The sequence below is a fragment of the Lepidochelys kempii genome, chromosome 3 (assembly GCF_965140265.1).
Source record: "Lepidochelys kempii isolate rLepKem1 chromosome 3, rLepKem1.hap2, whole genome shotgun sequence".
Taxonomy (NCBI): Eukaryota; Metazoa; Chordata; order Testudines; family Cheloniidae; genus Lepidochelys; species Lepidochelys kempii.
Window position 1 is genome coordinate 44,979,026 of NC_133258.1, and position 16,135 is coordinate 44,995,160.

General features: G+C 40.8%; 1 protein-coding gene across 2 annotated transcripts in view; it reads left to right on the plus strand.

Annotated features, from left to right (window-relative positions):
- AGPAT5 (1-acylglycerol-3-phosphate O-acyltransferase 5) overlaps window positions 1-16,135 on the plus strand; it is a 115,905-nt gene that overhangs the window by 60,989 nt on the left and 38,781 nt on the right. The gene's annotated exons all lie outside the window — the stretch shown is intronic.

A 16,135-nucleotide genomic window follows, 5' to 3' on the forward strand; every position in this document is an offset into this window, starting at 1 on the left:
ACCAGTGCTCTAACTGTTGAGGTTTTTGTAGGCATTATGACAGAGGAGAGTTTGAAGGAGGATAATGAGTTCGTTTGGCAGAAGTTTATGGGGTGCTCCTTGCATGTGGTCAAGGAAAGCAAGGGAAAAAGCATGAAGGTGCTTGTTTGAAAATTTAATAAGTAGGCAGTGGAAGCTGACATCATGAGCCAATTGAACACAGGAGTCAACATCTCCAAATGTTTGCACTTTTAAGTGTAGCTGTTGGGAGAATGCATTTCTTGGTTTTTGTTTGTCCTTTTTCATTTTTTTTTTTCCTGTTGATCAGAAGTGAAATCAAAAATACAACAATGGTTCTCAGAAAGTCATTTCTGTGACACTGAATTGAATTGAGAAGTATGTGAATCAGCATGCTGATATTGTCAGGCTGTTGAACTTTTGTTAATTTTAGCCCAAAGAGAGATGGTTTTTTTTCTGCTTCTCAAGAAGAATGGAATTTGTGTATATGTACGTTGTGTGCATGTTTAAGTCATAATGTATACGTCGCTTCAGTTTCCTGTTGAAAATGAGCGACGGGTGTTAGTGATATTTTTTCCTGGCCTTAATTATATCTGTTCTATTTTGTCATGTTATTATGTTTTTTTCATGGTCCTTGATGTTTCATAGCATCTGTTTACTTATTCCAGCACCTTCTGGGACGATATATTCTGTTGTTGTTCTAAATCTTAAGAGAAACTCTTGTTCAAAAATACTAAAAATTGATCCTTTTAATATAAATATTTCTAGGTTATAAAATGCTTTTAGTTTTAAAGCAGAATCTTCCTCTTCTGCATTTTTCTAATTCTCACATTTTGTTGGATAAAAATGGTCTTTCCTCAACCCCTCAGGCAAGATATAATAGCTCAGTGTGGATTTGTTCCTGCTTCCATTCATGACAATGGAAAGAGTCTTAAAGTAAAGTTTACTAATATGTTATGAAATATCATAAAAATGAACTACAGTTGTGAAAATAGTGCATTTTGTTTGCAGTATCCTTTTTTGTTCACTTGTAATTTCACAAAATTTAGTAATTCAATTGTAATTTCACAATTTAGTAATTCAGAATTCGTTGCCTACTGTTTAAACTTTGCTTGACTTGGACAATAAAAATAGTCTGGTCAGTTTTATCTTTTGTTACAGTCAGTTCCACTTTGATTTTTATGCACTAGCACAATGAATCAATGTTTGGGTTGCAAACACTGTAAGGTGTTGTTTTTTTTTTCCCTAAAAAAATTGAAACTTGAATAAAAATACAAGGAGACATTTCTATTGATATTTTTTTAAGTTTATTTTTGCTAAACTTAAATTTTGATACAAAATTTATTGAATATAATTATCTTAAAATATTTGTTCAGCATCAGTTGAAGTGATGAGACCTAAAGCATAAAAAATGTTGCTGTAACTACTATATGAATATACAAAATTGTTGAAGATCACAAAGCTGTCCCAGATCACACAAAGTTCTTTTATACTTTGTTCTGGTGTTTGAGCTCTGGAAACATTGACTGCTTTGAGCATGATTGAGTATACCTGAGAAGTTTATTTTGCTTTTACAAAGTGAGAAGTATGGAAACCTTCCTCTATTTTTACCTTCTGTAGGACAAATTGATTCCCTGGGCAAGCTTTCTGAAAACAGGAAGAATTTATTTCCCCTCTCCCCCCAATCTTTGGTGTATAAGATAGATATGTATCTTTGTCTGATTATTGATATTAGTTAAACATCAGTTATAAAAAGGCTGCAGTGACTACACATTCAAATTGACTGGATTGCAAGATAGTTTTGGGACTGTATAAGAAAAAAATCAGACACTTTGGTGAACATCCAAGGACTTGATTTTCAGGTTACTGACCTGAAATACATGCCCGTGACATGATGCAATGTGAAAATGTAAATAAGCTTAAATGTGCATGGATAAGATGGAAGAATATCAAACACAAAGAATTTAAGCCAGTTGAGATCTCTGGTGAAACAGAGAGGTGATTTTTATTTTTTTTATTTTAGTTTATTAAATAGATTTCCACGTGATGGTTTGCTGAACCATGAAATTTGGGATCTTGTCTGCCTGATTTGGTTAGGAAGCCTCCTGTTTCTAAAACAGAAGCAAATGAGATGCATAGAATTGTTTCTGCCTTGTGGAAATCTGGGTATGAAGAAGATGAGGCTGAAGATTGTGGAACATGGGGAAACTTCCCTGTTAGGAAAATGGGCCTCCTCCTTACCCCAGTGCTCTCAGAAAAAAGGATAGATTCTCTAACATGAAAAATGAGCTCAATGAACTGGATTTGAAAATTGCCATGATGCACTCTGCCAAGTTCTCAGTTGAGTATATTGCCAGGTTTTTTGTTTACAAAAATCCAAAGGATGCCAGAAACTTCTGGAGGCTAAAGATAGAGGTAGGGGGCATTAATATTCCTGTTTGGGGGAGAAACTGAAATGGACAAACACTGATTAGACAGTACAATCAAATATTCCTGTATATCAGATGAAAAATATTATAAATTGTTCCACATCCTTAAACCTGTGTGTGCAAATATGAGTTAATTTGTAGCCTACAATCTATCCCATAGATAGTATCTGTAGATATGAAAGGGAATGGATACAAAAATACGAAAAGTATGAAAGAACAGCTTTTTTCTGTGATCTGGGACAGCTTTGTGATCTTCAACAATTTTTGTATATTCATATAGTAGTTACAGCAAACTTTTTTTATAGCGGACTTGCTTCAGAAATAACTTATCTCCATAGCATTCCTGTAGTACATCATACTGGATGCTGTAAAGTAGGGGTTCTCAAACTGGGAGTCACGACCCCTCAGGGGGTTGCAAGGTTATTACGGGAGGGGGTCGCAAGATGTCAGCCTCCACCCCAAACCCTCTTTGCCCTCAGCATTTATAATGGTGTTAAATATATTTAAGTGTTTTTAATTTATAAGGGGGGTCGCACTCAGAGGCTTGCTGTGTGAAACGGGTCACCAGTACAAAAGTTTGAGAACGATTGCTGTAAAGTATTTTGGATGGAGTCTATGCCTCAGTTTCAAATTATGCCCCAGTGAGTGGGGGGCTGAACCCTGATGGGCTGCTGTGAAGTTAACTTTTTACTACTACTATAGCAGAAGTAGAAGTAACTTTGAGCCAGGGGAAGCAACCTCCATGACATTGCCTACGAGCATTTTGTCAGTAGAGAGGCTTTCAGAAAAACTGAAAAAGACCATATATGCATTTTTTCCCATGTGTTCATTTTGTTGTTGTTTATATTTGGGCGAGGAAGCACTGTTATTGATAATTGGTAAAATAGTCGAGAGTTTTACCACTGAATTCATTTGGGCCAGGATTTCACCCACTGCTTGTAAGGTACTTTTGAATATGTAAAGGACATAGAAGCACTGTTTATAAACATGAGTTCTTTGAATTTTAAAAATGTTTTACTCATCAAGATCTAAGTGTTGTGTTATTTTTCACTTTTTAAATTATAGGCTGAGATTTTAAAAGGAGCCTAAAGAAGTTAAGCACCCAAATCCCATTGTAATTCCTTTAGGTTCCATTGAAAATTCCAGGCATGAGTGTATTCTAAAATACTAATATAGGCATTGCTTTATTGAGATGTTGATTGTGTTGTGGTATGGTGAGATACTTGTATAATCAAATATTGAGGTGACATCAATTCTAAGGAACTAAAAATATTTACTGTTCACATTCAATGGGTGCCAGAAAGTTCTAGGCAACCTCTTACATTTTAGTTGGAATAAGAATAGTCAACATTTTAAAAACAAAATCAGATATTTGATGCAATTCAGTGCATTTCAGAAGCGAAAAATGTACTCTCCAGAAAGAAGTATTTAATGAGCCTGTGATATAAAAGTGATTTCTGAGAGGCATGATACAACAATACCCAGAAAAATAAGGATGCTCTGTAGAGAGAGGGAAATCACTTGAACCTTTCATTCAGCTTGGTGCCATAAATATAACAATTCAAGAGACTTTATAGGCATAACAATCTATGCAAGTTTTGTCAGAGGGCAAGAGAGGCCCTCGGGTATCTGTCAGAGGCAGACACAACCTACCCCATGATAGGGTTACACACTATGTCTGCATTTGATCCCCTGTATCCATTTATAGTCTATTCCTGACATGGTATAGGTGACTGTGTAATACAATGCCATATCTCCTTTCTCCCAGAGTCGGGCACAATTGTTTTCCTCATCATTTTCTGATGAGATGTCTTTTAATGATTCCTGATAATTTGAGGAAATTTCTTTCTCACGCTTCTTCGTATTTGGGGTATTGGAGTAGAAAGTGTGTCCATTTCAGTTCCCCCGTGTCCCATTGTGTGCATAGTCACTCCTTTCCACATTTAGACTATGTTTTTTGCGTCCCGCTTTCCACGAATTCCATATTTCAGTTTGTGGTCACTGATTCTGCAGTTGGGGAAAGTCTGTCTTAGTTTTGCAAATTTCATTGTGATGAGGTAGTTAGCTACCTGGTTGTGATAGTTCTGTGTATGATCTGTAGCAGTCCAGTTTGTTGGTGTCTTTGGTTTGTTCTTCCCAATGACATGTATACTTGTATTTTAGGTAGTGGTCTAGCATCTTAAGCAGCTCTCAGTTTTTAATTGTTGACTGCACTGGTCAGAGGTTTTGAGTTGTTGAGCCTGAGGAGCAATAACATATAGGTGTGGATTGTATTTTAATTTGGATTTAGTATTTGATCATTTAGTTCTTTGTAGTGGAAGTAGTGTTTACTGCCTTCTTTGGTAAAAATCTACAAACCCTTGATAGCATATTACTGGCCCTCTGCTGGAGACAAATATTGCTGTAAAACGCACAAAATATACATACATTTTTCTTTACACTTTTACATCTAAGTTAGGAGCTGCTCTACACTTCACTATAGATAACATGTTTAATTGTGATCTTTCTCTAGTGGTTAGGCCTATACCATCACAAACAGGAAAGCAGGACCTCATTTTCAACATTCTATTAGGTTTAGTAAAACATGAAATTCACTAGATTTCACAAAGGGCACTCAAAAGTTTTGAAAACAAATGGCAGTGAACTTGAGCCTTGCCATTCCTAAAATTCCTAACTTTTGAACTGATAAAAAGATATTTTAAAATGATCAAAAATTAAACTTGGCTTATTATTACCAAACCAAGACAAAACAATCTCCCCAGGCAAAATGCATTCAGGAATTTTCTATAAATGCCTATGCCAGAAACTAGACACATTTTTGCACACATGTTCATACCCACACCAAATAAAAATTAATTTATTAAATGAAGAGAGTTGAAAATATTTATTTTAAAATGTTATTTAAATGTAAATATTATCTTGATTGAGATTGCTCTTTCAATTTAAGCTTATTCTGCATGTACAAACATTTGTCTTAAATTATCTGTAAAAGTGGTCTGTAAAAGTGATATTTCAATTGACTTAATTAGGTCCTGATACTTGTTTTGGTTTGCATTTCAATAATTTGTAGTATTTTTATATCTAGAAATGATTATTTGGAACCCCCTCTTACAGAAATAGCAGCTTTGGTGATATCTTGCTTTTGCATACTTTCTTATAGAAGCAAATTAAATACAAAATACAGCACGTACTGGGGTTGGTTTGTTATGGGAAAGCCCTGCTGCATTGGGTGTCAGTTTCTTTCCTTGTAGTTAAGTATATAGTAACAGGAGTCCATCTTACCCAGAAGGGTTTGTAATACTCATATTAATGTCTTTAATTATCATTTGAGTCCTACCTCTTGAAATTGGTGGGAAGGCAATGCAGAAATGGCATTCTTGACTGTGACGGGTTGTTACGCAGCACTTCTCTTTAGAATTGTTCATTGTCACAGGCAGTGTAGGATAGGGCATTCTCTTTTGCTTGTTCTAAAAGAAACAGTAATAAGGAAGGGACATTGTTATCCCAAGCCATAATCAAAGGCTAAAATATTTAACCTAAGGTTCCATACTTAGGCAACTAATTAAGTAACCTGATTTTCTTTCTTCTTCGAGTGCTTGCTCATGTCAATTCCGTTCTAGGTGTGCGTGTGCCCATGTGCATGGTCGTCGGAGATTTATGCCTTAGCGGTACCCGTAGGGTCGGATATGGCGCCCCCTTGAGTGCCGTGCTCATGTGTCGGTATATCAGGCACCGCCAGCTCTGCACCCTCTCAATTCCTTCTTACCACCCATGGTGACTAGTCGGAGTGCCTTTCCTTGCATAGCAAGGACTAGCAGTTTTGTCTCTTCTGACTTCGAGCCTTAGGGCCTCGTAAATAGTTGTTTATAGTAGTTAGTGTTAAGTAGTTAAGTGTAGTTAGAAGTTAGAGTCCCAGCAGTGATTTTGCCCCAAGCGGGGCATGCCTCGGTCGCCAGGGCTTAAGCCCTGTGTGGACTGTAACAGGCCTATGCCTGTAAGTGACCCCCACAGCAGCTGCCTCAAGTGCTTGGGGAATCACATTTGAAGGACAAGTGTTGTATTTGTAAAAAAATCTTGGCCCAGAACTCAGAAAGAGTGGGATAGTTGGTTGAGGGCTCTCCTCATGGAGGCTGCCCTTCATCTGGCTTTAGAGCCATTCCCACCAAGACTTAACTCCTAGTATCTTGGCCTTGGTGCGCAGTGAACCCATGGCACTGGGTTCCACCTGGCACCACTCCCCATCACTCGTGCCCAGAAAGAAAGCTAAAAATCAGGGCTCCCCGGCACCGTGCAAGAAAGGCCATGGGGCATCGGGCAAAGGACACAGTTTGGACTGCCCAGCCACTCCAGAGCCAAGTGGATGTGCCTCCCTGGTCGGGGCCCTTAACCCCTTAAAGGATCCACCACCAACTCCCAGGAGTCATAGGGGACCCAAACTTGTGGCGACATTGATGCCTTCCCAAGCTCCCCTGGCACTGAGAGAGTAGAGGCCTCTGCCCATGCCACAGGAAACATCAAAGTCTCCCTACAAGGGAAAGCCAGCCTCGAATACCACCCTCCACCCCCAGGGGGGCAGTGGAGTGCTGCCGATCCCCCGAGCCGAGGCAGTGCTCTCCATCTCCACGTCGCAGATCTCCGTCGTCACAGCCCAGATCCTCTGGGTTCACCCTCAGTCACCGGCACTGCATTCATGATTCCTGCCATCTCAGCGCGGATAACCTAGGAGGAGGCACCGGTCTTCATACTACCAGCACCGTTTGCCCTCCCGCTGGTCGTCCTCTCGGCACAGATCTCGGTCGCATGCCCCGTGGGAGTGCTCCCATCATGATACCGATCCCCCTTATACTGGCACCAATCCTACCACTCCAAGCACTAGTCTCTGGCGGTGACAGTCAGCAAGTAGACCCAGGCTACGATGGCTCCACGATAGTCACCAGAAGGGCAATTTAACCCCTCACCGAGACTCCACCAGTGCGACTGGATACCTGAGGCCTCATTGACTTCTATGGCACCACCTAGGCAGCAAGGACAGTGACCAGTGCAGGGGCCTTATTGGAGTGTGTGGTGCATGACGAATTTAGAAAACAAGCCCAAGAGAAATAAAGTATATTTGATAATCAGCAGTACGGTTCTGATGTGATAGATATGCAATTTCCTGCAATATCCTTGAAAAACCTTACTGAATTAAGTTTAAGTATCTTTGGAGTCCATTGTAATAAATGCAAAGGTTATGTGTTATTGTAGGCTGGGTTTCATGTAACTTCTGTAGGGGGAGGTGAATGCAAATTTCCTACCCCCTGCATATGCAAAAAAAAAGTCTAGCCTTTTGAAGCTGCGCCCTGAGGAGTGGACCATTGTCATAAGAACATAAGAATGATCATCCTGGGTCAGACCAATAGTCCATCAAGCTCAGTGTTCAATCTTCCAACAGTGGCCAATTTCATTATCAACATTGAATTTCATCTGCCATTTTGTTGCCCAGTCACCCAGTTTTGTAAGATTCCTTTGTAATTCTTCACATTCTGCTTTGTTTGCTGATCACCTGTTCTTGGAATCTGAAGATCAAAGGCCCAACCTGTATAAAGGAAAGACTGAATTATTCGTGGTTGTGCTAATTATGAGCTTAGGCTGTTATGAACTTGTAACCACAGAAAAAACCCTTGGTGGAGTTTGAAGGACTGATTCCTTCCAAAGCCCTTCAGGTGTGACCTTTAGTAAGTTTATTAACAGAGGCGACGTGTGGGGGAGCATGTAGGGTCACGTGCCCTCTCCCCAACTTCTGCCAGTTTTTTCCACCCCCCGCTCAGCCACATGGTGCAGCCAGATCCCTCCTCCCTGCCAGCAGCTGCCAGACCCAGCAAGCTGCATGCCATGGGGAGAGGCAGGAGCAACACCTGGAAGCTTCAGGGAGGGGCCACTGCTTTCTGGGAGGGGAGATTGAGGGTACGTCTCCCGGGGGGAAGGGGCAGCACATGACTCAAGCTGTTCAAGAGGCAGCCAAACCTTTAAACTGTGGGTCCCCCATCAGCAGGTATAGGTCATCTCTGCTTATTAGCATGTGTCTAGGTTCTTTTATTTTTATTAATATTTTTCTCTGCAATGCTTTCACCTTACAAATAAATGTGCTTGCTTACAGGGAGCTGTATGGTAACTTGTAACTGCTGACAGTTACATTGTTCATAGTGCTGAAAAGAGAAAGAAGCGCACAGATGCTGGCCTGTTTAGGCAGTCTGGCTTGCTGGGGAAATCACAGTGTGGGCAGGGAATTGTGGAGCCTGGAAAATCCCCAGGCAGGAGGGCAAGAGATGCGGATCTCTACCCAAGGGAAGTGATGGCTAAAGAGCCAGGAGCCTAGAGTTGGGTGCCATTGGTAGACCACAGAGGGGGAATTCAGGCATAGTTGCCCTGAACTATGATATCTGGTAATGCAAGTCCAGCCCTACGTTGGATGTTCCAAAGTCATGAACAAAATGGCATTGTCACCAGAGTAGAAGTGTCTTTCAAACACAGCAGTGAGATGGTTTGTTGTGTAATATAGCCTATCAGACATATGGTACGTTCTGCATCATGATTTTCATTTTAAGAGTTCGCAAAACAAAACAACCTTCACTTGCTACTTGTCTGTATGTTTTCATATGTTTTCTTGATGTTCCCCCTTCACCTTCCTCCTCTGTCTCCAAAGTCCCTCCACCAGGAAGTTGCATATTTGTTCCTTGATTTTATGAATCTTTTGGGGGGGATTTATAAATTTCTGATGCTAGACTCATTTTAAGATTGTGGCCTAACAAATGGTTTTCTGTCTGTGTGGGTGGTCTGGTAATGTGTATCTTATTGGTTGGATAGCAGACAGTGTCTTTATCTGAAGATACTAGAAACAGGAGATGTGAATTTGCTGCAGAGCAGCTAACTCGCCCACTGTGGAAATAGCTGTGATATTTTTGTAACCTCACTTTTGATCAGTTCTTTAGCATAGTGGTGTTATCATAGTTCTCTACAGTCTAGTCCTGTAAAGGGAGAGTAGGTGACCCTAATAATATAAGAGACTCCCACCCAGACATCCCAGGTTAGCAAGGGCGGCTTCTTCCATACTTAACTTAGAACTGTCTTTCTCTGTTTAACTTTTAAAAACAAAGCTGTTAACCATGTAGAGTGAAGAAACTGTAGGACTTATCCAGCTTGTCAGCAGAATTTATCACTTATCAATAGATATAACCATACAGTAGAACCCTGATTTTATGAACATCAATCTTCTGAATGATCGGTTATATGAACGATTTTTCTGCTGTCTAAGCCAGGTTCCTGCTGCCAAATATGAACTTCAGTCCTTCAACCAACATTCAAGGAATTGTACAGGGTTAAAAACGAAGAGATTTGATGGCAAGGGATTCCGTTCTCTCAAAGAAAAATCATTTTTATTGTATACATTTATTATTGTTCATTATGTATACTATGCACTGTACCTATTGTAATTTTCAGATGTTCGATGTTATGAACTTTTTGATTTTATGGACTGTTCAATTCTCAATTAGTTCATAAAATAGGGCTTTTACTGTATATAAATCCAATCAGCTGGATATTGATCTATCTGAACCTATTAGAAAGTATTTTAAAAGTGTTAAATTCAATGATTCTCTCGCCACTTTCATCCACAGAAAATACCATTGTGGAGTTTTAAAATTAACATTGCTAAATCTTGTATTTTTCTCCATAAACCTCAAAATTGCTCTGTGAACCATGATGTTCTTGGTGGGGATTGGGGTGAGACAGAATACTTTGAAAGTATCCATAAATGTTGTTAGAATGTAATGAGTATGTCCCATAGATGTTTCTTACTCGTTGGTCTGTTCGTTGGGTGGAGTTTCCCATAAGTAAGTTTTGGAATTTCACAGTGTCCCTGAATTTTTGGTAATCACAATCGTAATTTTTTTTTTGCCTTGCAGAAGACTTTTCATTTATCTCTGGAGGACGAAGATTGGTGGGAGGAAAGGAGGTGTTTGCATTTCCTGTGTTCTCACTGTGTGAGAATCCTAATGTGTATTTTTGGAAAAGTAGATTTTGGACTACTCAGAGAGTTTGTGAAGATGTTTAAGTTTTACAAGTTAGCTAGTCTTATGGATTTCTTCGCTATGTTAGACAGTGTCTCTGACCGTTGCTGTAGGAAGCCTTTTGTGTCTGATTTTTAGATTAGAACAATGTCCAGGTTAGTCCCTTTGGACTCTCAGTGGAGATACTCAAGGGATTCCGATTCAAATTAGATTTTCCTGTGTCTGAACATAGTAGGAAATATCATGGCTCCTCTCCTCCAGATATGTTCTCTCTTGGTCTGTGGTGAATACAGTTTCTGGGGGTAAGATTAAAAAGAGGGGAACCAGCTGACCTAACATTAGTCCTGGATGATCACTGAGCCAGGTTTCTTGTCCAGTGATTTGTCTGCAGTAAAATTATGAATGGTATAAGGCATATTAGACACTGATCTTTAGTTGATCAACCTGACTCTGAGGTCTAGGTTTCAGTCTGTTTTGGGCTCTGGTGACACAGGCATTCACTGACTTTACCAGATTCATTATAACTATCCACTGATTTTTCCAGGATCTGGTTGGCATTTTCTCTGTTCGTTGCCTTCAGATACGACTTGTATCGAGGAGGAAAAAAAGTGAATGGTCAGACATTTATATATCTATTTTTAATTTAAAAGGTTAATTTCTAAAGATGGTGGTGGCTGGGGCTTTCACGCTCATGAGGGAAAACTTCCCATTCATCTCTGCTAAGTGGTTATTTTTTCTGAGTTGAAATAATCTTTACTTTTACTAGATCTGTTCACCAGAATGATACTTGAAGCATCGTTGTGCTCTTGATTTTCTTTAGATTATCTGACCATTTTAATAGAGGCCAGTTCTTTTTTGGTTTTATTGGCCTCCCTAGCTTGTCTGTTAAGACTTTGTATTTTTTATAATAGTTTACTAACTTGATAAAATTCAAAAATTAGGTTCTCCTCTATATAATAGCAATGAGAATAGCATTACAAGGTAAAGTATGACATTATTAGATATTTAGCTTGTTTTCTTTGGCTTTTAAAGTAAAATCTCATGACCTCAAATATTTTAACATAGAGTCTTAACTTTGTATTGCCCAATATTAAAAACAGTTTAAGCACAGCTTGTTTTGTGAATTGCATGCAGACAGGCTGCCAAAATAATTGTAACTAGTTGTTTTTAAATTATGGTATGTTGACTTTAGCAAAGATTATCAAGTGATTGCAAGAATATCTAACATTTTTTATAAAACAGATACTTTTAAAAGATGTGATGTATGCCCAGTACTTTCATTTGTCTACAATATACTGAGCTAGGCATATTAAATAGTGCATTACAGCTTTTATTTTTTAAGATATTTCTTGGACCATCTTCATTATTAACCAAATGGAAGGCCCAAAATCAGAGCTTACTTTGTGCTTAGGCCTTCAGAGCTCACCAGTAACTCCTGGAATGGGAAGGAAATGAACTCTACTTTCACAGTTAACAGCTTCCCAGTGACCACCCTAATCTCCAAAACAGGATCATATTTTCAAAATTTCATGTTCATTGAGTGCTTGCTCATATCCATTCCATGTTAGATGTGTGCATACCCCATGCACCATTGCCAGAGATTTTTCCCTCACTGGTATCCATCAGGATGGCTCTAGTACCTTCTGGTGCCACGTTCTTATGTACTGGTATAAGGGGTGCCACCAGCCATGCACCCTCTCAGTTCCTTGTTTCCGCCCACAACTGTTGCTGGAACAACACCTCCTGCTTCAGCAAGGTTTCCCTCTCCCTATTGTCAAGGGACTGGGGTCAGGCATGCCCTGGTCCCTGGGTTTCAAACCTTGTGCTTCCTGTGGCAAGCCTATGCCCATGAGTGACCCACACTCCAGCTGAAGTTTTTGGGAGAGACTTATGTGAGAGACAGGTGACAGATCCCTCTGGACTTTTGACCCCGTACAAAAAGGGACTCAGAGATTAGAGGTTATCTAAATGGAAGCCGTGTTCAGACCAGCCTCAGAGCCAGGCCACTCCCATTCTGCACCAAGCACTTGAGACTCTGTACAAAGTGCTCCTCCGGCAACACGCGCTTCCTGGCACCATTCCCCATCTCCAGTGACGAGAAAGCAGCACACTGACAGAGGGTGCTCACCGATGCAGAAGAAAGACAAACATGGGGAAGGCAGTAGAGTGTGACCAGGCCACTCCTCCAGCCCAGGTCCCACGGTGGCACCATCGACTCCATTCAGAGCATTGAGTCTATCCACCTCGAGGTTTCACATCTTCTGAGAGCTCGGAATGCACTGACGGGTCACTGAGCAGATCCTTTTCCTCTCACCATGAGTGGTCCCTTCACCCGGAATTCACCAGGTTTATCTTCCAAATGGGGTGGGTCTCCTCAGGTAGACTTGTTTGCGACCGAACAGAACAGGAAATGTCATCAGTTCTGCTCACTCTGCAGGCACAGCCCAGGTTCCCTCTCAGATGCCTTCCTGCTTCCCTGGACAGAGCTCCTGTTCTACACATTTCCCCCCAACCCCTCTGGTTCACAAGGTCCTCCTGAAAATCAGATGGGAGAAGGCAAAAGTCTTATAGCTTCAGCATGGGCATGCCAGCAGTGGTTCGTCACGCTACTGGGTCTATCAAGAGCAATCCTGCTTCCACTCTGCCCTGGCCTGATCTCTCAAGACCATGGTCGGTTACGCCACCCAAATCTCGATTCCCTTCACCCACCAGTGCATGGATGTTACATGGCTGAACGCAAAAGAGCAGACCTGTTCATAACAAGTTTGGCAGGTCTTGTTAGGTATTAGGAGGCCATCCACTAGGGCCGAATATAAGCACTTCTCAATTTGGGCATCCCAACAAGGCCTCTCTCCAGTTCCGTCTTCCCTTTAGTCTGTCTCGGACTACTTGCTCCATCTAAAACAGCAAGGTCTGGCCTTCGCATCTTTCAAAGTGCATTTAGCAGCAGTTTCAGCCCTTCACCTACCTGTGAATGGAAGGTCAGTGTTCTCTCACAAGAGGATGGTCCTTTTACTTAAGAGACTGGAGAGACTTTATCCTCAGGTCCATGAGACAATTCCCCCATGCAACTTAAACCTGGTTTTCTCAAGGCTCAAGACTTCACTTTGAGCCACTAATGTCGTGCCCTCTACTGTTTCTCTCTTGGAAGGTCGCCTTCTTGGTGGCGATCACCTCACTCAGAAGGGTCTCTGAAATCAAAGCTCTTATGTCAGAACCACCATACCTGGTTTTCTTCAAGGACAAGGTCCAACTGCGACCCCACCCAGCCTTCCTGCCAAAGGTGGTTTCGCAGTTCCATAGCAACCAGGCCATTTTCCTGTCAGTCTTCTTCCCAAAGCCTCACAAGAACTCAGAAGAGCAGTTGTACATTAGGCGTGCCCTCACCTTCTATATCAAGGGGACTAAATCCTTTCGCAAATCCACACAACTCTTTGTAGCAGTAGCAGAAAGGATGAAAGGGTGTCCAGTGTCAGCCCAGAGAATCTCATCCTGGATAACCTTGTGCATTTGGGCATGTTACGAGCAGGCAAATGTCCCACCTCCAGTCATCTTAACCATTCACTCCATTAGAGCTTGGGCTTCTTCAGCAGCATTCCTAGTGCAGGTTCCAATCCAAGACATTTGCAGGACTGCAACTTGGTTGTTGGTGCATACCTTCACATCGCACTACACCATTACCCAACAGGCTCAAGATGATGCCAGGTTTGGAAGAGCAGTGTTGTTGTCAGCATGTTCATGAACTCCAAGCCCACCTCCTGAGGTACTGCTTATGAGTCGCCTGAATGGACGTGAGCAAGCACTTGAAGAAGAAAAAACAGTTACTAACCTTCCATAACTGTTGTTCTTTAAGATGTGTTGCTCATGTCCATTCCATGACCCACCCTCCTACCCCTCTGTCGGAGTTAGCCAGCAGGAAGGAACTTGAGAGGGTGCGTGGCTGGCAGTACCCCTTATACTGGCGCATAAGCGCACAGCACCAGAGGGAATAGAACTGGCCCAACAGATACCATTGAGGGAAGAATCTCTGGCAGCGGTCGCACACACACCTAATGTGGAATGGACATGAGCAGCACATCTTGAAGAACAGCAGTTATGGAAGGTTAATAACCGGGTTTTTTCTGTAAGTACCTACATGGGGAACAAATATGGAATAATGGGCTCTTCAGACTAGCAGAGAAAAGCATAACACAGTCTAAGGCTGGAAGTTGAAGCTAGACAAAGTCAGACTGGAAATAAGGTGTAAATTTTTAACACTGATGCTACTTAATCATTGAAACAATTTTCCAAGGGTCGTGGTATCACTGGCAATTTTTAAATCAAGATTGGATGTTTTTTCTAAAAGATATAGTCTAGGAATTATTTGAGGAAGTTCTATGACTTGTGTTATACAGGAGGTCAGACTAGATGATCACTGTGGTCCCTTATGGCCTTGAAATCTATGAAAACAGCTTAGCACCTAATAACTCCCATATAGACACCTAAATGAATGACCGGTCATGAAAAGAACTCTGTTCCCATTTAGGCTTGATTTCCAGTTGTGCTCCTCCCCTATTAAGACTAATGATCCCATTCATGGTCATACTTTTTAAAAAAAACTAACAAAACACACTCCTCTGAGTACTGTGTACACACAGAGTTTGAAAATCATGTCAGTATAGAGTTAATTGAACATGCGCAAATCCTAGAGCATTCCTTGAATGTAGAGAGGGTTGGTTTTTTTCTTTGTCTGAATGGATGTAAATGTTTCCAGAAAGATCTACATGGTGATGGTAGCAGGGGGAATGATAAATTTCAGGCCACAAGGAGTATATTTGGGGAAAATGAAGCAACATTAGGTTTGTTGAATGGAACGTCCACACCCATAACTATATAATTGCAGGTACAATACTGTAATCTTCAGCAACATATTTACCGAATAAATATTTTGAAACACAACATAGCGGCATCGTTTGAAGTGACAGTTCACAAAATAGAAAAATATGGCCACCATATTATGCTTCTAAATATTTACATAATTGATGTACAATTGAGTAAACAAATATCACTGGGGCAAGTAGGGCTTGTTGTATATGAGGTGTACCTCATTCAGTGCACTAAATGCACCGATAACAACTATGTGGGTGAAATGAGACAATCATCACACTCTCAAATGAACTCGCATAGAGAAATGATAATAGACAAAAACACTGTATCACCTGTGGGTGAACACTCTTTCACAAAGCAATCACTCTATAGCTGACCTCTGAGTCCTCATCCTGAAAAGATGAGGACTTCACCTTCAAAAGTTGAGCCTGGGAGCTTAAATTCATAACTTTGCTAGATACTAAAAATCATAAACTGAATAGAGACACTGGATTTATGGCTTATTACAACAATCTAGAACCCATTTAACCCTCTTCCCCCCTCCAGCTTTTTTTTTTAATGGTTATTTCTTTCCCCCCTGTAACTGGAGAGGTGTTAATGGGTTGCTTCACCTTGAATGATCTCTCGAAATGTGTTAACTACTTATACTAAACAATCTGTTCCAGCTTCTTTTTAGCTGTGACACTCTGGGTATGTCTACACTGAAATTAAAAACCGATGGCTGGCCCGTGACAGCTGACTTGGGCTTGTGAGGCTCGGGCTTGTGGCTGTTTAATTGCAATGTAGATGTTCGATCTT